At 30.1% G+C, this 24503-nt stretch overlaps 1 protein-coding gene across 8 annotated transcripts in view; it reads right to left on the bottom strand.

Annotated features, from left to right (window-relative positions):
• LOC129918124 (heterogeneous nuclear ribonucleoprotein L) overlaps positions 1 to 24503 on the bottom strand; it is a 369767-nt gene that overhangs the window by 86573 nt on the left and 258691 nt on the right. The gene's annotated exons all lie outside the window — the stretch shown is intronic.

Consider the following 24503-nt stretch of genomic DNA (forward strand, 5'->3'; position numbering starts at 1 on the left):
CACAAACACACACACAGACATCCGCATACAAACAACAAAAACCAATCTAAAAATAAATCCCCAATTTACATATTAAAGCTTTTTTTCAAAAATTAATGTCACACAGTCAGCAAGAGTATAGTTAGTTAGTGTGTGGAAGAAAAAAAAAATATATATGTATATATATTTAAACCAACAACTACTATAAAATAAAAATTTTAAGCCTAGAAAAAAAAAAAATAGAGGAAAAAAAAAGTTAAAACTCACTTCCACTATTCATACATATTCGATTGGCAGGAAGTAAATATTTTTTCCCAACCCCCATGTCAATTATTTTTTTTTTCTTCTCTTTTTTGGAGCAATCCTTCAGGCAGGCTACCCCTCAAAAACAACAACAGAAAAAAATACAGAAATAAATATCATAGAGTTCGAGTTATACAAAATCCCCAACCAACAGACAGAGACATGGAGAGAAGTTGCCTCCGATCGACACAATCAGTAGAGGCCAGAAGGTTCAGGACTTTTTCATGTACAACCTACACACAATGTATAATGCATATCCTTTCGATATTAGTTTGGCAACCGAAAGCAAAATACCCCCAATCACATATTCAATATTCGATGAGGAAAAAAAAACAGAAAAAAAAAATTGGAAAGGATGAAAAAAGGACGAAAACATGCAATGCTGTTTTTTTTTCCTGCCGTTGTTGAGGTATATCCTTAGAGATTTAAATATTGACGAGGATTTAATGGTATTAAGAGCATAACTGGCATTGATGCATATGCCAATAAAAAAAAAAGAAAAACAACTTTGCAATATAAGAACCATAACGGATACATTAAGTTATAAGGACGAACTTTTTCTAATACTCTTGATATTTTTTTTTCTTGTAGGGTAAAGTCGGGGGATATGGCACCCATTTTCTTTTTTCGTTATTACTTGAAAAATAAAGAAGATTTCTATTTCAAACAAAAGCTGATTTATTTTAAAACTATTTCTTAAATATAAAATAGGTACATAAGCGTAATTCAAAGATAATTTCTTGTTATTTTTTGCAAAAATAAAAAACATTAAAAAAAACATGGTTGAAAAAATGGAGGGTGATATGGCACCTAATCGAGGGTGATATGGCACCCTATTTATTCTTGATATTTTTTTTTGTGACACTTGTTGCATGTGCTGTTGAAAGACGTACACGAATCATGAGACCAAAAGTGACATTATGATTACCGCCTTATTCCGCACTTTTCAGCCAATCTGAAAGCTATTTGGCAAACTTTTAGGTTCTGGTCATTTAAGAAGCCTTTTTAAAGTGTGAAGAGAATCGCTAAATGCTTAGGTCCTACTTTTTTGACATTCAACAGCTCCAACGGCTGCTGTGATCTGGGTTTTAGACCACTTGGCCTGGTTTGCTGAAGTTTTTTTTAAATACAATTGTCAGTTGAAAAATAAATAGGTTCAAAAGTAGATGCGGGGGAAATGGCACCGGTGCCATATATCCCGAGGTTTTTGGGTGCCATATCCCCCATTTGACTACACTTCTGTTTTCTTCAAATGACACGAATAATCACGTTTGCTTAGTTATTGCAATGAGCAAACACAAAAATATAACCGTTACTATTCTTTTTGTGTTAAAATGAACAATCGGCGTCAAATACTTTTGGAACCACACGTACAACAATTTTACACAAAAAAACTTTTCGCTCAAATTGAACCCACTTTTTTGTTTGTCAATTTTTTAAATTAAAGTGGCAATGGTTACTGCGGATCCAAATGTATCCACTGAAAGCTTACGTCAGACTGAATTATATTTTGCTCTTTTTGCTTTGAAAAGAAGTCATTAAGTGGGAGATATTGAAAGGGTGCCATATCACCCGTGGTGCCATATCACCCGACTTTACCCTATTCCATTTTTTTTTTTTTGAAAATTTTTAATCGCCATTTTTTTTTTATAGAGGCCATGCCTTGGCACAAATGACGCCCATTAAATTCGACTTAACCACAAACAATTTACTAAAAGGTCTAAGCTGTCAATTAAATTGCGGGCATTGAATGTGATTTCAATTGAAATTAATTAAAACCGCGCTCCTTTTGAATCCATATAAATGATTGACAATTAAGATGAGTTTGCTGTTTTTCATTATTTTTTTTTTTATTCTGAATTTTTTCTTCTTTGTGTGTGTATTTTAGGAGGGAAAAAATATAGGCTTATACAAAAGCTAATCCCGCAATTAATTTGCTCCATTAATTTTGACGAAAGGTCTTAGTGCATAGAATAGGTATGGTATATGTATATTTATTATGCGTATATGTAGGTCACACTTCAGAATCATGACACCTTTGCACACCTTTATTCATCTTTCCTGTTGTCTCCTCTCCCACTCGTTCGATGCTGCTTTCAAAAATCACACCACGTTTCCTTCCGCACCAAATGAGGAAATTAAATGGAATTATGCCTTGAACCATAATTAACAGCCTTCACACTATGATTGGATGGTTGATGGGGCGAACGCAGCAGGGGGGTTGGTTTTGTTGTTGTTGTTGTTAAACACAGGTTACCATCACCAAACCAACATTCATGGTCTTATCCTTATTCATTGGGTATAATGTCCTTGTCGAGTGAAATTGATTTTTGTATGTGATAGGAGCAGAAGCTTTTTGCTCTGTCTGCCTTTTGGCATTATAACCAAAATGAAAAGCAACAGGAAATTCAGTGAAGCTCCATAGAGAATGAGAGCGTGTATGTTACCTATACATTTATTTGAGAATGAGGAATATGGGGAATGAGAAGAATTCCCAATGGAGAGAGAAAGAGAATGCGTTCGTTCATTCGTTTATTTGGATGGTTTTTTTTTTTGTTTCTTTTGCTTGCTAGCTGCTTGTGATGCCAAAGTCTCAATCAATTCGGTTGGTTGGAGTGGAAATATATATTCGAAATGCGAAACACCTTTTGCAAAATTAGGTTTTTCGTGAAATGCGATTAGGCATGGATAATCGCTTTCCTCTTAGCACTCGCACTCATTCGTTATGGAGGTTTTTTTTTGTTTCAATGTATGTGTGTGTGATGATTTATATGGAGATACATATATCCTTTTTTTCTTCATATAAATTAACCTGTGAAGATGGATTATGTTAAAAGGTATACAAAAAAAAAAAAAAATGTTGTTCCATCACGTGAACAAAAAAATTATTTATTTTTTGTTACGTATACGCCCGAGTGCACAATATTATAGGTGTGATATATCCCCATCAAACCTAATTAGGGTGATGAAAATAGGCTTAAAAGAGATAAAGGTACGTAAGAGAATACGGTGAACCATGAAATAAAAATAAATAAATAAATCGAGACGAAGATTGGTTGAAAGGACTTGACAAAATTGAGGGTTTTTTTCGACGTATTTTTTTCGTGGGTAATTAATTTTAATAAGCTTTTTGGTGTGTGGTGTTTTTATAGATATTTCGGAAGATTATTGACTGGGGGTTATTCGGTGTAATTTCAATCTTATTCATTATACGCAACATTTCCTGTTTTTGTTTTCCCTATTGTACAGTTAAACTTTTGGCAAAAAAAAAAAATGTATTTTTTGTACTAGTTTTCAAAACTCTTGGAATAGCTCAATTTTTATCAAAAATCTCCAAATGTGTTTCAATTAATAATGTCTTATTCATACATTAAGTACAGTTCTATACAAGAACAATAAGTCTCCAAAAGTAATTAAATTCTAGTATTAGTTTAACGTTAAGTCCCTAAAAATAATTTTAAATGAATAGGTAACTAAAAAAAATTTTATTACATTTTTTTGTTACTAAAAATCAAATTTGATACAAAGTCTCCAAACAAGAACCATTCATATTTTGTAAGAAATCAAAAGTCTCCAACACTACTTAATCGGGGAAAACTTTTTTAAAACAGTTCAAAATTTGTATAATGCCTAAAATAAGCAAAATGGGATGATACTGTACGAAAATAAGTCTCCAAAATTTTCATTTCAAATTAAGGTTATGTCTACCTATGTATATTTTTTCGATAATTATTTTTTATGAATTTCTAATTTCCATAGTTTTCAGACCACGATAAATTTATTTCTGCACGAAATTCTCTGCCTAGCTAAAATTTTGGAGAGAATTTTGTATTTGAACTAAAATTAAGCAGGATATGCATACTAGAATTTATAACGAATTTTATACTTGCATACAAATTTCATAAGCAAATTCATGTTGGATATCTCAAAACTTTTTTTCGAAAATAATTATTTTCTTTTAAGTCTCCAAAAATGTTTGGAATTTAAAATCAATATCTCTCCAATGGCTACTTTCAATTCAATTCTGTCGATTTTTACTATACAATTAACGAAGAGCAAATTCTCCAAAGTTAAATAAATTTATTTCTTAATTATGTAAGTCTCCAAAAATGGTCTGTGTCAAAGATTGACTGAGTTTTTTTTTCACTAGAGTTCAGTATAGATTTAAGATTGAAGTTTATAAATATTTTCTTACTTTTTAATGCACTAAACACGTCTTTTTTCGAAATTTTAAGCTAGAGTGGGAAAATTTAACAGAAACCATTTTATCTTATTAAATTTGGAAATTTGTTTTGTTTTTTACACGTAATCGCATACTGATAATGTTTTAAATTCGTCTAATTTCTTTTTGAATTGGTAAATTTTAAAAAGATGAATTTTAAGGAAATTTTTAACAAAACTTAAATCAAATTAAATAATTTAACAGGTTTTAATTGGAAAGAGTACGAAATCCATCCCCCACGTTGACATTAAAAATAAATTTACTCAAATTAAGCTGTCGTATTATTCGTTAAATATCCATTTAATCCTGCATATATGTGACATGTGTTAATGTTAATAATTATTCCCATGCTGATGCAAGGATTTTCATCCTTCATTCAATCTCTCATCATCAGGGAGTATCCTCGAGAATATCGTTCAATTTTTGTTTGTCTTTTGTGCGTGTGGGTTCAGAAAAAAAATTATATCCTCAGCAAAAAACACAATTAAATACAAAAAAATATATATATATAAAATGTCCAAGTATGACTTGCGTCATAATCTCTGACATAAATCATTTTAATTACGAGATGGCAGCAATAACAATAAATATAAAACTGGGGTAACCTCCCAAACAACAATATAAACTTTCTATATGCTGCTACTATATTCTATTACACATTTTTATATTCGAAAAGGACTGCAAGTTAATTAAGAATAAAGAAGAAAAAATCGCTGACAGCTCTTATTGCTGCGCTCTGCCTGTCATTGAATCACAACGGTGTGGTCCTGTTGGTGGTTTGAGATAGTTGCTGTTTTTGTTGCATATTTTTTCTATTCTATTGCGTTGTCTATTCCTCTCCTCTTTCTGAGAAGCTCTATTCTGCTGTCAGAATGTCTTTCTTATAGTCAAGTGTTCGTACACAATGAGAAAATGGGGGGGAAACTTAAATAGTTTTTTTTTTCTTTCTTTAGAATATTTACTACCATTTCCGGTCAAAATGATTAAAGCTAAACAACAACAGGAGTCTTGCAATGGCCGGTGGCCATAGCAATCCTGCGTCGTCCTTGGGTTGAAGTAATTCATTTTAATTATTATTATTGATTCTTTTTCTTATTGAGTTTTTTTCTTTTTTAACACATTCTTTAGATTGTCTGGGAAATGTAAGTAAAAAAAAAAAAAAGTTTTTTTCATTATATTCATATTTGAAAAGTCTGCTTTTGAACTTTTATTCCAGAATCTATCCTAGAATTCGCTTTTTTTCCAGAACTTACCAGGAGATAAACCTTTATTTTTTTTTTTTCAAATGTCTTCCTTATCTTTTGGTTTGAAAAAGAATAAAAAAATAGAAGAAGAATGTCAAGTGGTTTAACTAGATGAGAGAAAGAAAGAGAGTAAATCTGTTTAGCTCCATCATCCTTCTTATAATCGTGACTTTTTATTAAGTCTCGCGCTCTTTTTCGTTGATTATGACGAATTGCTATAATTACTTTGGTTTTATTTTTTCTTTCTAGATTTTTTTTTTCTATTCTTTTGTTATATTCTTCTAGATTTTTTTTTTTTAACTTTTCTTTCAAGCTAATTGCTTATCCTTTTTCCGGTTGGACGAATAATTGTATTGTTGGAGTATAATGCAAACAGTAATTAGAAATTCTAATTGTATTTTATTTCTCTGCTTGTTTTCTGTTATTGTTGTTGTTGGTTTAGCTTTGGGGGATTTTTGTAATCGTGTTTTTTTTTTTTATAAGAAATACTTAGGCTTAGGTGATTAATTACAATTGAGTCTTGAAACTTTAGGGAAATCTATTTCCATTTATCATGACTATTTGACTGAGATACTGTTATAGCTAGTTGATATTTTCTTATGACCTTGGTCTTGGGGACATGAAAGTTTTCTATTTAAATGAAGGCACAAGGGCCAAATGGATTTAACCACCTACAAATGTGATGACGATAATGGGACTGATTTTGAATCGAAACAAGGAAAGAAATGACAATTACAGATATGAGGAGTAACAATATTTTGGACTTTCAAAATTGATTAAGGAAATCAAAACGTTTATATCGAAAGTTGTGTTTTAACTTGATAAAATATCGTGTAATTAAATCTCCAAATTGGTGCACTCAACTTAAAAAAGAAAACGACGATGTTCTCATATTCTCAGCCCATGAAATGTTTTTTTTTTTTTTTTTTTTTTAAAGTGAATGTGAACTTAGAAAGGCAAAATGCAAAATCGTATGAAATTTTTTTTAAAAATTTGATTTTCTTGAGTGAATTAAATTGATCTTAGTATTTTTTTAAGACAGAGGGCTGGGTTCGAAAACCGGGCAAAGCCAAATTCCTTCTATAATAAGAGATACCTTTTACATACATTTGTGGGGGACAAGCTCTTGAAGAGCTATGACCTAGCGACTAACATCTTCAATAATTCATGAGTGCGTTTAATTTATTTTGAATGAGGGGACCTACAATGAGAATCTTGCAATTCCTGTCACCAGAAAAAAAAAAATCCCTATGTGGTAGAGACTGGATTTGAACCCAGAGCCCCGGGCATGGCAGTCCATTGCACTAACCATTTCTTCACAGGTTACTAAAATGCACCAAAAGACGCTCAAAAATAAATGGAACTACATATTTTCGATGCTTTTATTTAGGGTCAAGTAAAAATTTTGAAAAAAAACAATCATTTGGTATTTTGAATCTTCCAGGACTTTCAGTGACAAAAAAAAAAAACCAGTTCATCGTTAACTCGGGAGCAACTTTGTCACTCTCTTCTGGCCAAAATCCAAAGAACTTACATGTATCAAAGAATTGTTAACCCAAATGACAAAAAAAAAAAAAAAAAATTCAAAACAACTTTGACAGTGATGTAAAAATATATGCATTCTTCAAAAGTCACGTTTGAAAAAAAAAAGGAAAACCTTAACTTTGACAGTCTCTTATATGCATAAATGTCCTAATAAATCATTCCACCCGCGCGAAACAACTTCTTAACATAGTTTTATAGTTTAACAAAGTGCAATACTTCACTCTCTGTGACATGTTTTATACTCGTATATCTTACCCAAAAAAATGAAACAAAAAAAAAAAAAATATATATGCAATAACCATATCTTCAAAAATTGTTAGAAACTTTGTAAGCTTTCCCCCAGCTCCATTTTGTAAGAGCACTTACTTTACATCCTTTCCTATTACATAACTCCATTTTTCTCTGTATAATATTATGGGTATACCTATACGAAAACGCATAAAATTCTCTATGCTACTTTCGCATCAGGCTGGTTAAATAAGACCTTCGCGAACTTGTCATGACACATGTACTGAATATAAATCAAAAATGAAAATTAATTCTGAATTTAACTACACCGTTATAAATGCCAGAAGCAATTAACCAAAAAAAAAAAAATAGCAACAACAAGGAACCTACTATATACCACCACTACTACCTACCGCCATTACCAGGATGTACAAGTTATTAAAACATAAAACCCTTTTCATCCTGATGAAGGGTTCGCTTGCTTGCTTGCTCGTTTTCGTTGTTAGTTGGCTGCGATGTTAGCAACGCGCTACCATCGCATCGTGATGATACCAAAAGGATACCCCAGCTGGTAAAAATGTTACCTGGGTGCAAATCATAAGGGCGCCACTTAAAGCATACCCACCCTTACCCCCGTCCAAAAAAGCACGGAAAAGTGGAACGTAATTTAAGTCTCAAGCGCGCTTAGAGTTTTTGAAGAGATAGAGCGACACAGGGTGTGTGTTTATAAATGTGTGCAAATTACGGATATGTCAAGTGTTGACAGTGTATTAGTTGAATAACAAGCTTTATTTGTATGTGTGTCTGTGTGAATAAATCCTTTAAATGTTTCGCGAGGTATTTCCGTGGAAATTGAAGGCGATATATGTAGGTATTTGCAAGGGCACACCGGTGACACTATGTAGGGGTTAAAAGTTCAGTCCCGTTTATTTTTTTCTTCTCCACTTTTTTTTTGTGTGTGTTCATAAAATATTTACGCACGTAAATTTCATACGTGACGTTAATTAAATTGCAGAAAAAAAAGGAATGAGAAAAATGAACAGAAAAAAGACAGAAAAAAAAAATAGGTGTGAAAATATATCCAGAGTGTGTGTCAGGGGTTGGGAATTTTCATATATAATGGATCTTTGGAGGGTGCTTGTCTTAATTGCAGCACATTGTCGCGTGTCAACAATTGAGGTTGGGTCGATATGATTATAACTTAAGAAATGAAGTACATTTTTTTTTTTTTCATTATAAAGATAGAAGAGCTCTGAACTTTATATAAACACTGGCTGGCATTGTAATCAGAGAGGAGTCATAATTCTTATGTCCTGAAATGAACAAGGCAAGGTTTTTTTTTATATAATTTTGTTTTTTGTTTTTGTTTTTCATACAATCCATAACTCAAGACCTAATGGGGCTTAAGGGTATCATGGGTTATATCAGAATTACGGATCAACGAATAATTTTTGTATTTTTTTAAGGCTTAAAGATAAGACTTTATAGCCTAGTAGGTTCGTCGAATTAAAATGATATATTCATAGAAAATTGTGAGATTGAAATATTTAAATTTACCTTCCACAACTAATTAAAAAAATATAAAATAATTTATGATAAGCTATTTCACACTACATTAACTTTTTATCTTGTGCTAACCTAGATGCAAAACATGGTCTTTAGAGTTCTGTGAAACACATTTGTTTTTCATTTCCACGCGATTTATGAAAAATTATAAAGTTTTTAAGAAATAACACCTCAAGCTAATTACTCTCAGGAGATATTATAAACGGAAAAATTTAGTTAAAAAAAAACTAATATTGACATTAAAAGTGAAAAATGTGTGTATTAATAGTGAGTAAAAAATTGTTTAAGTTTTAACTTATTAACAAATCAATTTTCTACGACAGCAGTATTTTGTGGAATCGACGTTTTACAAGAACAGAATTATTACTCAGGAAAAAAGAATTTATACCGGAATTTATTGTAGGAAAAATTATTTATAAGTGAATAAATTTTGTGATTGTTTGCTCTGCAAATTTTAAACTAAGCTCAGAATAAGCGGTGCCCTACTAACAATTTTGCTTATATAATGCTTTACAGAAGCAACAATTGCATCTGTAAAGCTTTATAGAACCAAAATTGTTTGTCGGGTGCTTTGCCAGAGGGCTCCGTTTTTTCACCCACACTATTTTTTTTTTTAATATTTTATAACGAATTTTTAACCAAAACCACCCTCAGCTTTTCATATTTTTTTTAGATTCTAACCACTGTTTTAAGGCTGCAAATTTATTTTTTTTTTTTAATAATTTTTTTTTTCATACAAATTTTCAAAAATGTTTCAAAAAAAAAATTGGTAGGTATGCCATTTTGAAGAAATTATTTTTTTAATATTTAAAAAAAATTTCAAGTAAATCCATCAATCCGTTTTGAAAAAAAAAAAAATTGAAATATGTATTTTTAAAAAATGCAAAATTGAATTTTTTGATAGCTATTCTTAACTTTTTAATAAATGTTACCTACTAAAACGTGTTTGTACAAAAATGTCGTTGAAATCGGCTTAATTGGCTTACGAAAAAGTTAGAAATCAAAAAAACAGTTCTATGGCAGGTTGCGTTAATAACGGTCGAAAAAAATATTTTTTCTACATAATAGGTAGTAGTTTATATGACACAGTTCATGAATTTTTTTTAATCAAAATCGTTTTTGAGAAAGTACGTTTTTCCATTTTGGCTAATGGCAAGATCATTTTGCTCCTAATTTGGTTCCTTCTGGCCTGGATGTGGTCAAAAAAAAGAAACCCTTAGAAACAAATACATTTTTACGGTAAGAATTTACATAACTAATTTTTTATTGAAATTATTTTGAGCTGTAATTTACTTATAAAGTATTTTCAGATCCACTTTACACTAACTACAATATTGTTACTGATTTTAGTCCCCTTAAGGTGCTATTTATAATTTAATGTGACATTACATAACTAGCGGGCAAGAAAGACCTTTTCAACGATACCTCAGTTGTTAGAATACGATAAGAAGTTTAGAAGCATTGATGGAACAGGTGAACATGCCTACATTACTAAGTACCAATCAAATACTTTACACTTCCTTTTTCTTCATCGTTGTGGAATAAAAATCAAACATAAATTCAACCTTAAACCTCATTTTCAACGTTACTTTAAGTGTAGAGATTCTTTCTTCAACCGCACTCCACGAATGTGAAATGCTTTAATCAAAATAATAGTGAATGTAAAAGTTTATCATAAGGATATGATTAATAGTCGTATATCAATTACTTTATACTACAAACAAGGTCACAAGTCTTAAGAAAATTGTCGATTCAAACCCTTCTTTAATTTTAAAGCCAAACAAAATATTACTGAAATAAAATCCTTAAACGTTAAATTTTGTTTTCTTCCAAAATCAAAGTACAAGTACCTAAATACGTTTCAGAACATCAAGTTGTGTCTAAAACCTATTCGTTAAATTCATGTTGCCTATCACAAAAACGTCTGTTCCAAATCATCTCATCCGGACAGGAAGACAGCTTAGCTATATATCTGTGGGCTGTGTGTGGTTTAGTTTATTTGAATTTTATCTGCATCCAGGATATACATCCTTTTTACAAAGAGTCTAATCTAAACAACAAGTGTGTATGTGTATTTTTAAGGAGTTTCTCTTTTCCACAAAAAAAAAAGCTCTATTTACTCTGAAAATTTATTCAAATTCAACAATTGTCGAGGTTTTATTCGTCTCATAAGTTGCATATTTTCAAACAAGCCAAAATATTATATTAACGTTTAAGGATAAAATCAATGTAACTGTACGGTACGTATGTTTGGAGATGATTTTACAAAATATTCCTGTCTGTCTACTTCAGTGACAGATATTAAATACATCGCGCTCGAAGGTAAATACATATAATATTCCAACTCGAAAGTCTCTCTATCTGTAAACGAAACGAAAATCCTGACATAGCACAAACACACACACGAGAATATTAAAGCAAAGTCCTTCTTTCAGTTTGTCGGTAATTAGGTAAATGTCCTGATAAGATTGTATACCTACCAACTCCCTCTGTATTTGCTGTCCATTAAAACAGAGGGGTTGAGTGGCAATATAATTGATCAGCAAATAAGAGGCAATTATCATTACTCGGCTAGATTGTAAACAGGGCCGGATTTAATGTCCTTTTTTGTCGAAATTTGCTTAAGTGATGTATTATTTTAAAAGAGCCATAGTAAAAATTAATTATTTTAATGAAAATTCTTATCAATTCCCACAGAAACATTGGGCCCTTAGAGTTGTTAGTTGTTCATAATCCGCTCCTGATTCTTTATACAATTCAAATAGTATTCTTGCACGCAATTGGATAGTAATTTATTCTTGAAAAATATTGACCATCCCTCACGTCATTAATCAGAAGCAACCCTCAACCTCATATTTAATAGCTCATCAGAGAACAAATAAAAAAAAAATTATAGGAAAATAAAAAAAAAAAAAAAAATGAAAAAAATCAACAACGCGACGATGATGACACAAATAGAATGTGACACAACGCCTGGATATGTGTAATGATGACATGGCCAGGACATACATACAAATCGCAAAAAAAAAAAAAATTCCCCAGAAAAAAAAAAAAAAAAGAATTTACCAACTCTCTGGTAATCAGGCTGAGGATAAATGTCAGGACATTTGTAAGCGTGGTTGGTTGGCTCTTGTGCCGTCGTCGTTCGTATCCTTGCTATCTTTCGTCCCATCACGGTCGTCGTTGTTGTCATTTTGTCATTGACGTTGGTATGGTAACAGATAGCAATGATTATGCTCATTATACATTGTGCATAGAGAGAAAGCAAGAGATATAGAGTCCTTGAAGCCACGACCACCATATACGACGACGATACAATCCTGCCTGCTATTGCTTATATTGCCTCCTTTCTTTCGAAGGATAATTTATATGTTCACATCTATATTTCACAGACCTAATGGCCCTAGTGGCGTTGTATAAACAGACACTAGAAAGATATTGAACGAGACGTCTGGGGCTTGATATCGCCAAGTCTCTCTCTCTCTCTAACATTTCACACAAACTCACACTTATTCACACACATGGATGAAAAACACCAAATGACAAATGTTTATGTCCTGCTGTTTCTGGTTCTGGTGCTACTGCTACTGCTGTCTCCTGTTAGCAATGTTGCTTTATTGTACTTTGGCTCTGTGATTTTCGGAAATTGTAGCGCATCAATATAAGAGTTCATATACCTACATTCGAAACCCAAAATCACTTTATAATACAGTAAAATAAGGAGAAAAAAGGGGTAAATCTCGGAATGAATGTTAGTAGAAATTTTTTTTGCTCAATATCTTCCTTTTGCCATTCTATAACATATCTCAAAAGTCTAGAAAAATCTCATGTCCGCTTGTCGCGATTTCAAGGTCAAATCGCGAAATGGAGATTTTCAAAATTATCAAAAATAGGCTATGGTATTATATACACATATGATACATGATTTCAAGGCATTTTTTAATGCTGATTCCAAAAAATATAAAATAAAGACAATCTGACTTCTCTGGAAAAAGTTATACCTGTTTTTCATCTGTCAACTTATATTATTATAACAGTTGCAAACTTACTGCCGAAAAACCCTTAAAAGTTATGGTAGATAAACCAAATTTAGCATGAAGATTTTAGAATCCATCATTATTAAAAATCAAAACAATCCATTACGAAAAATATATATTCCTACGAAATAATGGTATTTTTTGATGGAGGGGCAAATTTTAGGATATGCACTAAAGAAGATTCTTGTTCATCTTAGGAATAAGTGCTAATAGGCTAATTTTTTCATTTTAATCTTTGTTTGGATATTCTTTAACTACCCTCAAAAATCTAAAAAAATCTCATGTCCGCAAGTCCTAATTTTCTTGGTTTGAAGATAAGTTGCAGATTTTAAAAAATTGAAAAACTACACTTCAGATATTTGTGTCAGATCAACATGAATAAGGTGCATTACTTTTCAGGGATGGTCAGGTTGACTTGTTTGTGAGTTTTGTTGGAATAAGTGTTAAAAAATACCTTTAAATCATTTCGCTTATGTTGGTATACATATAAAAATTTAAACTTTTCTTATTAATTTTTTAAAATCTGCACCTTATTTTCAAACCAAGAAAATTAGGACTTGCGGACATGAGATTTTTTTAGATTTTTGAGGGTAGTTAAAGAATATCCAAACAAAGATTAAAATGAAAAAATTAGCCTATTAGCACTTTTTCCTAAGATGAACAAGAATCTTCTTTAGTGCATATCCCAAAATTTGCCGCTCCATCAAAAAATACCATTATTTCGTAGGTATATATATTTTTTGTAATGGATTGTTTTGATTTTTAATAATGATGGATTCTAAAATCTTCATGCTAAATTTGGTTTATCTACCATAACTTTTAAGGGTTTTTCGGCAGTATGTTTGCAACTGTTATAATAATATAAGTTGACAGATGAAAAACAGGTATAACTTTTTTCAGAGATGTCAGATTGTCTTGATTTTAAATTTTTTGGAATAAGCGTTAAAAAATACCTTGAAATCATGTATCATATGTGTATATAATACCATAGCCTATTTTTGCTAGTTTTGAAAATCTCCATTTCGCGATTTGACCTTGAAATCGCGACAAGCGGACATGAGATTTTTCTAGACTTTTTAGATATGTTATATAATGGCAAAAGGAAGATATTGAGCAAAAAAAATTTCTACTAACATTCATTCCGAGGTTAAACCCTTATTTGACTGGATTATTATATATCCAACTCGTATAACGTATATGTATACTCAACGACTATCGATTTAATATCAAAATTAGCCTCATTGAGAATATTACTCCATGATATATAATAAAACAGATGTAAGAATAGCCTTTTTAGTGTTGGTTTTTATGCTTAAACATAAAGTGGGCAAAATAATAATAAAAAGAAAAAAAAAAACTTTGAGGGAGGAATATTTTTTTATGGTGTCCTCGTTTCAACATCCTTTATGACACAGAGATTTCAAGCAGAAATACATTTTTAAGAAGTTTCTATTTTGGGAATTTAGAGTTACAAAGAAAAACTTTCGTCTTTTGTTCCATTCTTAAGATATGTTGATTAAAATTTCAAATATTTAAGTTTTTATTGATTTTTTCTATGTTAGCCAAATCAGAGGTCTTTAAATATCAAACTGTAATTAAATATCTGAAATATCTACTGTTTTTTTTTTTAGGTAAATCTCCTTTACTGACATTTTAATACTGGCTTTGTATATGACTTTTCATGACAAGTGGTTACTGGTAGTTGGTAGCTTAAAAATCACAGTTGACAAGGAGCAATTGATAAACTGGCAAATGTGGAGAAATAACCGGCAACTGGATTATGTCAAGTGGCAATTGGCAAGTGACTTGTAGCAAGAAGCAAGTATCAAGACTGTAATGTTTTTTCCTAAAAAATTTTTTTTTCACATGGAAGAAATTACTTTTATCATAAATATCTTTCACGATAATGTAAAAAAAAAAAACACTGTTCCATCATTAATTACACTGGTCGGCAACGAAAATAGAGCTAGAGCCAAACCATACTTTTCTAAACGACTTTTTTATGCTGAATCCGAAGTCAAAATTTCACTGGCACGTCACGTTTTTGAAATACTTGAATATAAACAAGTCAAAAACGCGTTTTTTGGGTACATTTGAAGTCAAATTACACCACTGTAAAATATTTTTTTTGCAAATCTTCTTATGCAATTTCAAAACGCAATATTTTATTGTCTTAAATATATTTTACATTTTTTTCAAAATTAATTTTTTTCTCAAAGAAATGTATGATATCTCAAAACCTTAGTACATATCATAATGAATGGTTTTTTTTTATCCAAATTCCAGTTTGCTACTTCTGATTTGGATTTTTAAAAGCAACATTTTAAGGAAAAATGTATAAACATCAAAAAGAACTTCATTCAAAATTAGTTTTTGAGACTTAATAGTGAAAATAGAGATGAGTATAGCTCAAAAAACCAGACGTGATAGAACAAAACTGTAAACAGTTTTTGAATTTAGCACACTAAAGTCAATTAAAATCACCTTACAAAGTTCTTGCACCCGACTTTTTTTTAATTTTTGCCGACCAGTGTTATATGTCATAATTTTGAAATAAAAAAACACTTTTTGACACGGTTTTAACGACATCTGTCAATGAACTGGTTTTCTTATTTCTGAGTTTGTAGTAATCTACTCAACGAACAACAACAAAATAAATTGTTCAGAAATGTCTTAGCAACCCTGATATTAAAAGTAAGCTAAATTTTCAAAAACACACTTTTTAAATTTCTTGATTTCTTGATCAATATAAACAAGTTGATCGGTTAAAATAACCTTCTAAAATGGTAATTTTAAACAATTTAACTTAGTAGTTTACCAAGGCTACGTTATTTTCAATACATTTTTTTTTTACCCAACGAAAAAACTTCTCGGTAGGTTCATTATTTTTCTGCGTGTAGGTGCCGAAATGTAAGATAATCGCAGAGCTTGCGTTGGAATGATTGCAATACGGTTTGTATAAATAATATAACGCCACCAAAATCTGGACTTAGGGACAAAAATCGGTACATTCGCAGCGTCAAACATTGCAAAAAAATTTAGCTTAAAATTTTCAACAATTTTAGTTTTTTTTTTCTATTTTAGAAAGAAAGCATTTAGACCTTTTCAACAAAACATACAAAACATGTGCTTTGGTTAAACCACCTCTAGACTGTATCTCTAGGTAAACTGAAAAATTTCAAAAATTCCATTTTTTGGTTATTTAGCCAACTTTGAGATCAATTTAAAAACGATTTACTATAAACAACATGCTGCTTTGAAAAAATAGTCTAAAAAAATACTTATTTCAAAACCAAACAAAAAAAAAAACGATATTTTTATGAAAATCGGTCGAAAATTAACTAAGAAAAATATTTTAAACGGTAAACTACTTTGATTTGTGTGTTGCTTCAAAATTTCGAAACTCATAAAAATCAATGTTATTTCTTCGTTGATTTTAAAATGTGCATCAAAGCTTTTTATTCCTTATAATTTTATTAAATCAAAGTGCTTTTAAAAGATTTTACTCTGTTTTGCTGTAGCTTTCAAAAAAAAACCTTTTTATTAAGTTTTCAAAAACCAACTTTCAAAAAGTTTTTAAAATCAGAAATTTTTTTTTTTTTTGAAAATTATGTTGTTGCAAGAATGCTTTCAACTTTTATCAATTCGTTCATCTGAAGTTTCGAGTCATTGTCCTCTTCAAAAAGAACTTTCTTGTACACCACATTGTCAAGCTGATGCATTTTGTTGCAATTTTTATTTGAGTAAATGCTCACTGAATAATATCTCTCCATCGAATATATACTCTTTAGAGAATCCTTTCTTTTGTCATTTATTAATCATTTTCTGTCGTCATTTTTTGTGTATTGTGAAATTTGAATTCTTATTCTTGTTTGGGTATGAATGATGAGTGTATATCATCCATAAATTAATATCCCAGAGTTCGTCAGAAAAATCGTCATCATCATCACATCACAGAGTTGTAGGAGCAGAACACTCACTATACAAGATTTTTTTTTTGTTTTTCTTTTTTCGTTCAATTTCAATTTTGAATTCAATACACGCTCTACTCTGCTTTTCTGGGTAGTATTGAAAAACAAAAAAAAAATCACGAAAAAAATAACGCAGATCAAAGAAATTGGACTTTTCTGTGGGGACTCACATTGGCAGTTTTATAGTTTGCGAAGCAAAAGTTGCACAATTTGTGTATTTTTGGGGAACTGCGAAAGACCATTAAAGCTGTAATTTAAGGTAATAATTTGACTAACTGACCAAGTCTTTAGAATTTTTACTTGAAGTATAACTTCGACATTTTCTTCGGAATGGTTCGATTCGAAATTTTCTTCGTTAAAGTAAATAATTTTTTGTTCAACTTTATCGCAGAAACTATTGATATTTTCTGTTCAAATTCGAATATATATTGAATTTGCGGGCGGCCAGACCAATGTACAGAGAAAAGTTGTTCACCGTATCTGTTTACAAAAAAAAAAAAATTAAATAAAAAACACGTTCGTCCATTCCATTTCCCTCTTAGTTGTATCTTTTGAGCAAATTCAGAAAAAAAAATAAAAATTCAAAAGATACAAAATGGAAATGAATGCGAATATCAATTCAATTTCTCTGCGCGTTAATCTCGTGAAAGTATACAACAGCAAAAAAAAAAAAAACTACGAGTATCGAGCATAATTTGAATTAATTTTCGTTTGTTTTGTTTGTTTTTTTTTTTTTATTTTATTTTAATTTCTTTGTGAATTATTTTTATATTTTGAATTATTTTTATTGGATATATAAAAACGTGATGTTAGAGGTTGCGGCAAATTGTGTATAGTGTGTATATGTGCCTGGTTGTTGTGAATGGTAGCTGGCTTCCTCTATATATGGCAGGCCACACGAGTTGCCTGATTTCGATTGAGGAAGAAATGTCAAGATTATTGAACTTTTAGTTGTTTTTTTTTTTTGTATTTTTTTTTTGTGTTTTGGTTTTTGATGTTTGATGTGACCGTTAACACTTTTTTCTGCTTGATTTTGTATTTGAATATTTGACAGTTGATTGGCATTTATGAGGTTAGAGGAACAAGAAAATAGAAATACGATTAATAAAATTGGAATTTGTATGGGTTTTTGGCTTAGATTGTCATCAGTCATTGGGAATTGTTTAATAAAATTCATTCATGTAAGACATTGTTTGAAAAATTGAAGAGTTTTTGAAATCAAATCGTGAAATTTCGGAATTTAGTTTTTGACACTAGAGAACGTTGACATTTTACTGAATGAATTTTTGAAATTCATTGAAAACTTCAAAGGAAAAAAAATATCATTTATAACAAAATGGAGATTTTGTAAAATTTTGTACAATTATTTGGAATATCAGAATATTTAATAAAATGTTGCAGAAATAAAATAGAAACAAAGTCAAACAATTTCTTTTTTATACCAAATTCAATTTGGCTGAAACTTATGCAATAATAAACTATAATCCCCACACCCAATACACACTTTAAAGATGAATGAACTTTTTATAAAAAAAAAAAAAAAAATCACAAACAAAAAATCAGAGGCAGAAAAAGTAAATCCCAGATAAGCCTACCATAATAAATGGAAACAATACAAAATAGAAAAAAAAAAAAAAACTTTTTGAATACATCTTTAACATTTTTATTTATCTTTTTATGCGAATCAAAGTAATTACACGAATCAGACAGAGAGATAAACTTTGAATTGGCAATCCTAGATATATTCGAGATTGGGATTGGAATTTCATTACAATCTACAGCTTGTTTTATTGTTGGCTGATGGCATCAGAAAAAAACAAAATAAAATATAAGTCTACACAAAAATTTAATGTACGCAATTGGTCGTACAAAGTTGCACTTAATTTTGAAGTAGTTGGAAAATTATTTGTATCGAAAATGGCTATAAAATGTTACAAAATACACATTCACATTCGGTAAAGCTTTCATAAAGCTTATATGCATTAAAAAAAGAGAACTCTGTATAAGTTTGAGTTCTTTAAATAATGTTGTTTACAAGTACTATGGAAGCGTTTTTTTTTTCTGTCGAACTGCAGCTTGTCTTTAAATGCCTTCGCAAAATAAAATAACGAACAAAAATGTTAAGTTAATTAACTCCATTAGCTTACTTATCGAAGTTCTCTTAAATTTTTTTAATACATTTCAACTACTTTATGTAAGGTGTAAAGGAAGTTATGACTTCCGTAAGATAATTCGTTCTAAAGAAAGCTTCAAAGAAGCCTTATAGAAGTCTGGGATTTAAAATCTTTTATTGTTATAGAAGCGGTTGAGTTAGTTTGACATTTACAAAAATTTCAATTTTTTTTCACAAAATCGTACAGGCGTTTTTGAGAAATAGATAAGTTTTGTGGTACATAAAAAACTTATAAACCATGATTGACTAGCCGCAGTTTTAAAAAAAATCCGTAAAAGTGGGCGTGGTAAAATACTTATAGTATTGAAAACACTGCACAACAAAATTAAAGTTTTTGTATGATGAATAAACCAAACAATACTTTTCCAAAGGTTTTTGATGTGCTGAGCTCGAATCCGAAATCAGAAATATTCTATCAGCTCCCGTTTTTTAAATATTACCGCTAAAAAATGCAAAAACACCTGTTTCTGAAGTTATGCTGCAATGTGAGGGAATTTTTTTCAACACTCTTTTTGAAGGTTTCTTCTTTAAAAATCTGTTTAAATCTTTGCGATACCTTTTTTATATTCCGAGATATTTTAATTTGAAGTTAGTGCAGTTTGAAATAACGTTATTGATAAAATAAGCCAAAACACACGTACTTAAACTTAAGATATATCGGATAATAAAACAGATATCGGAAAGATTTAAACAGATTTTCAAAGAAGAAAAACAGTTCTTATAGAACCCGTTAAAAATTATGTTGAAATAAGGTATCCCACATCATAGCATAACCTCAAAAACAGACAAAACACGTTTTTTTCGCAAATTATAACGGCAATATTTCAAGAACTAAGATTGATAGAATATTTCTGGCTTCATATTCCAGTTAAGCACACCGAAAACTATTGCTAAAGTATAGTTTGGTTTAGTCATAATAAAAATAGTCAAATTTTGTTGACCAGAGCTATCAGCCAAATGACGTGTTTTTGCATTTTCTGATGGCAATATTTCAAAAACTAGAGCTGATAGAATATTTCTGAAACCGGATCCGAGTTCAGCACACCAAAAAGTATTGTATAGTTTATTCATCCAAAACCTTGTTGTGCAGTGAAATCATTGATGAAAAAAAAAGAACTTTTAACTATGTAACTTTTAATTCTTTGAAATCATTGATGAAAAAAAAAGAACTTTTAATTTTTTGATAAATTTATTACTTTTTTCAAAGAGTGGGCGTGACAATGGATACACGTAAAATGCGGTGTATCCACTTTACATTAACAATTTGGAAAATTTTGGAGTACCAATTCGGATTTCAAACGTTTTGGTTCGTCTTTTCACCCAATTTGAACCACTGTGCGGTACAACAAACTCATGAAAAAACATTAGTCCTTAAAAATCTTTGGAATCATTTTTCTGAAAATAAATTCGTTAAGACAATTAGATACATAGTCTAAGTTTCTACAATAGATTTTGGGTGAGAACGATTGGAAGGTTTTTTTTGGAACACAAATTTTTTGGCTTTTACTATCATTGAATGTTTTTGTGATTCCATTACACGGCCATTACAGTTTTCAAGTAAAATTAATGAATTTTCCAACTTGAACGCAACAAAATCCTCCTAAACAATCCTTATATCCAAGTGCAAAATGGACACATCAGCTTTGCCAACGAAGGTTTTTTTTTTTTTGAGAAAAATATTCACCATTCGACCAACGTCTGGCTATATTTTATCGTTTAATGATCAGTAAGGGCATTAATTGACATAACTAGTTTTAAAAAAGCTTTCCTTTTAAAAAATTACTTTTAATAAATTCTTCAGAATTATTTAAATTGTTTTTGGACAAAAATACGGACGGAAAAAATTCCATTCAAAATCGAAAGCAATTCTATGATTTTAAACAAAGTTGCCAGTTTTTAAAAAGCAAAATTTTTACTAATTAAGATCCTGTATTTTTAGATTTTGTATGCTTCCAATAGAAAACAAAATAAAACACTGGCAGTTAATTGTACACCAAAGTATTTAGGCTGTACAAAAAAATCAAAATGCCAAAAATGATTCACGAACCGAAAATCCTCAACTACTTGGAATATCTTTTGCCTCCATTCACATATTGTTATAGTTCCGCAACTTTCCTATGCCTATAACACCACCAACCACCACCCACAATCCAATTCAATTCAAACTGAAATAAGTAACAAAATAATTCCAATAAAACCAACAAACAACAAAAAAACAAACACAAACGAGATAGATAAAACCAAAAAAGATTCTTTCAAACAAATATTTATTTAGATACGAATCGTTTAAATGCTAATTGATGGTTTCATTGATGATTATGAGTGTTTTTGTTGGAATAGCTTTATAAAATAGAAAATTGATGCACAAGTAGGGAGGCTGGTGGAGGTGGTGGAGATAGTTCAACTAATTGGTATAGTTGCAGATGTTTCTCAGGAGGAGGTTTATAGGATAGGTTAGGTTAAGCACAAGACTCCCCGACATCATCATCATCATAATTGTCAGTCATCAGCAGTATCCTAATAATCATCATCAGAAAAGACGGCGGCAGCTTCGTCGTCGTAGTTTGATATTTTATTCAATTTTTTTTTTTCTTTTATATCTCATAGATATGAGCTATATTTTGAATTAGATATGGAACTCAAATAAAAAAAAAGTTGTATTTTTCTTTCGGTTTATACTCTCGTGGTCGATTTCAATTGATTTTTGTAAGTATGTAGAACCATTGAAACTTATATTCGGGTTATCGGGGGATGTTATGGATTTCCGTATAAAACGGTTTTTTTGTTGGAGGTAGTTCTTCTATTACAAAAAAAAAATACGGATTGCGTTTTTAATTAGAAGATGGTAGCAAACAAAACAACAAAAAAAATATAGAAAACCTGAATAGATGATTAGTATGACCTAGATTGTATTCAGTAAAAGACTGAAGAGTATACGAGTATTATTGATATCGAGTATGTATTTAGATACTTTTTTTTTTTGTTTAGTAGGTACACTTCAAAATATACTCATTGTGAAGTAGTGGCACTTGTGCATCACTGCGTATTCTTTTTGATGATTACTTATTTAGATAAGACAAAAGATACAAAAAAAAAGTTATCGATAGCAACAAAAATTATTTAATGAAATGAATTCATTAATCATAAAGCACTTAAGAATCTGAGAGATAAACAAATTTTTCAGGAAATTCTTCAGGTTTTTTATTTCCTAATATTTCTTTTCTATATTTTCTCTTTTTTTTTTTAAACGATATACGAGACTTTTCGACTTGAGAGGAGTGGCATTGAATGCGGTTTTGATTTAATCGAATCATAAAGCACTGCACACAGAATTGTGTTTTATAAACATTTGAATTTTTTTTCGGATTAAAAATTGTACAGATTTGAAAAAATAAGCTGAATAATTGTCGAATAAAAGATATAAGAAAGCGCACAACTTTCAAAACTGATAAAATACAACTGATTTTAAAGAAAGAAAGTGAATGCAGTAAAGCATTGTGTTTCAAAAATATTTGAATAATTTTTTAAGTTAGTTAGTTTACAGATTTAATCATTTTACAAAATGCAAGCAGCACTGCAGCCAAAACCGAGTTCAATGCGCTAATAAAATCATAGCAGAAAGATGAACTAATGACGTTGAAATACAAAATTCCAAAAACACAGCTATTTTTTACACTTCCAAGCTAAACTATAAAAAATGGTAATAAAAAGAATAGGACCTAAATGGCTGCCTTTTGCTACACCATAAAATTACTGGGAAAGAAGTATCTGATATAGGTATGCAAATTTCCGAATTTTCTTTTCAATAAGCCATTTCTTTAGTAAAATGGTCGTCTTTGTAGCTTACATAATATTAAATATGTTAAGGTTAAAATTACTTTTTCCATTTATTATTTGAAAAATCCCTAAAATTTCGATTTTTTTTTCATTTTTATAACTAAATTTTTTTTGTACTTTGTGTTTTAAGAGAGAATGAATTCCAATTTGCAAAACGAAAAGAAATCTACACAAAAATTGGGATAGTATTTAGTGATGGAATAAATAACTTTACTAGAAAATATGTTATAATAGGAATTACAAGGCAAAATTAATGGTTTAATTGTTATATATCTTGGAAAACCGAGGCAATAAGTTGGTCTATCATTTTAAGTTTCTCAAAATTAATTTGAAACTTAAGGAAAAATAAATCTGAATCGGGTACATTTTCAGGCGAACAATACGAACTTTTTCTTTACCAGAAATCTAACCCAATTTAATAACCTCATAAGTCCCTTAAAAAACTTATTTTTTAATCATTTATCGGCTTAGTTATGTATTCTTCCCAATTTAATCTCTTTCACTTCAGCCATAACTTCGTCAACCTTTCTGTCTCAGGTTCCTTATAAAAAATTATTCATTCATACAAATCAGAGAAAAGGTGTGTACATAATGGGCAGACATATTCTCATTCATCTTCATCATAACCATTATCACAAAATTCCCAAAGAAAACCTCGAAACAAATTTTCCCCAAGATAATAGAAATACACATTTGCACCTATAAAAAAAAAAAATATCAAAATCCAGGCATCATAAATTATTATTTTTTTTTACACATTTTTATCTTTTTATCCTTGTTTCACCAGAAAGAAATTATAAAATTGCCATTAAAAAGTCACACAAATACAGCTTCCAAAAAAATTACCCAATAATTTCTTCTTGTTTTTTTTATTTTTTTTGCTTTTGGTTTATCTTGTCTTGTTGTGTATTTTTGAAAATTATGAATTACACTTTGCATAATTTCCAAAACAAACACAACGCACCCAAGGAGACCAACCAAAAAAAAAACACTATATAAAATTCATGAGATTTTATACTCTCTTGGATTATATTGGTAGATAAATAATCGTCCCGCAAGATATTGCTATACACATATAAATCCTCTGGGTACTTTTTTTTTTGGAATATTGCACAGTTGTGCTCCAGATTTAGAATTTTTGAATAAATAGACGAAAGCAAAAAAAAAAAAAAAAAATTAAAAAATAAATTAAAACGATTGGTAATTAGTGGCGACCGACATACAACCAAAAAACAAATGCTTGACATAAACATACGACCAGACTAATTGCTGACATGATTTTGAAATGCGGCGTGAATGCTTCCTGTGTTGTGTTATGTAGATGAAAACAAAAAATTTGTGTTTGCATTTAGGAGTTTTATTTTGTGTTTTGTTTTTTATGTCTATATAAGCAAGGGT

Source organism: Episyrphus balteatus, chromosome 4 (assembly GCF_945859705.1).
Source record: "Episyrphus balteatus chromosome 4, idEpiBalt1.1, whole genome shotgun sequence".
Taxonomy (NCBI): domain Eukaryota; kingdom Metazoa; phylum Arthropoda; class Insecta; order Diptera; family Syrphidae; genus Episyrphus; species Episyrphus balteatus.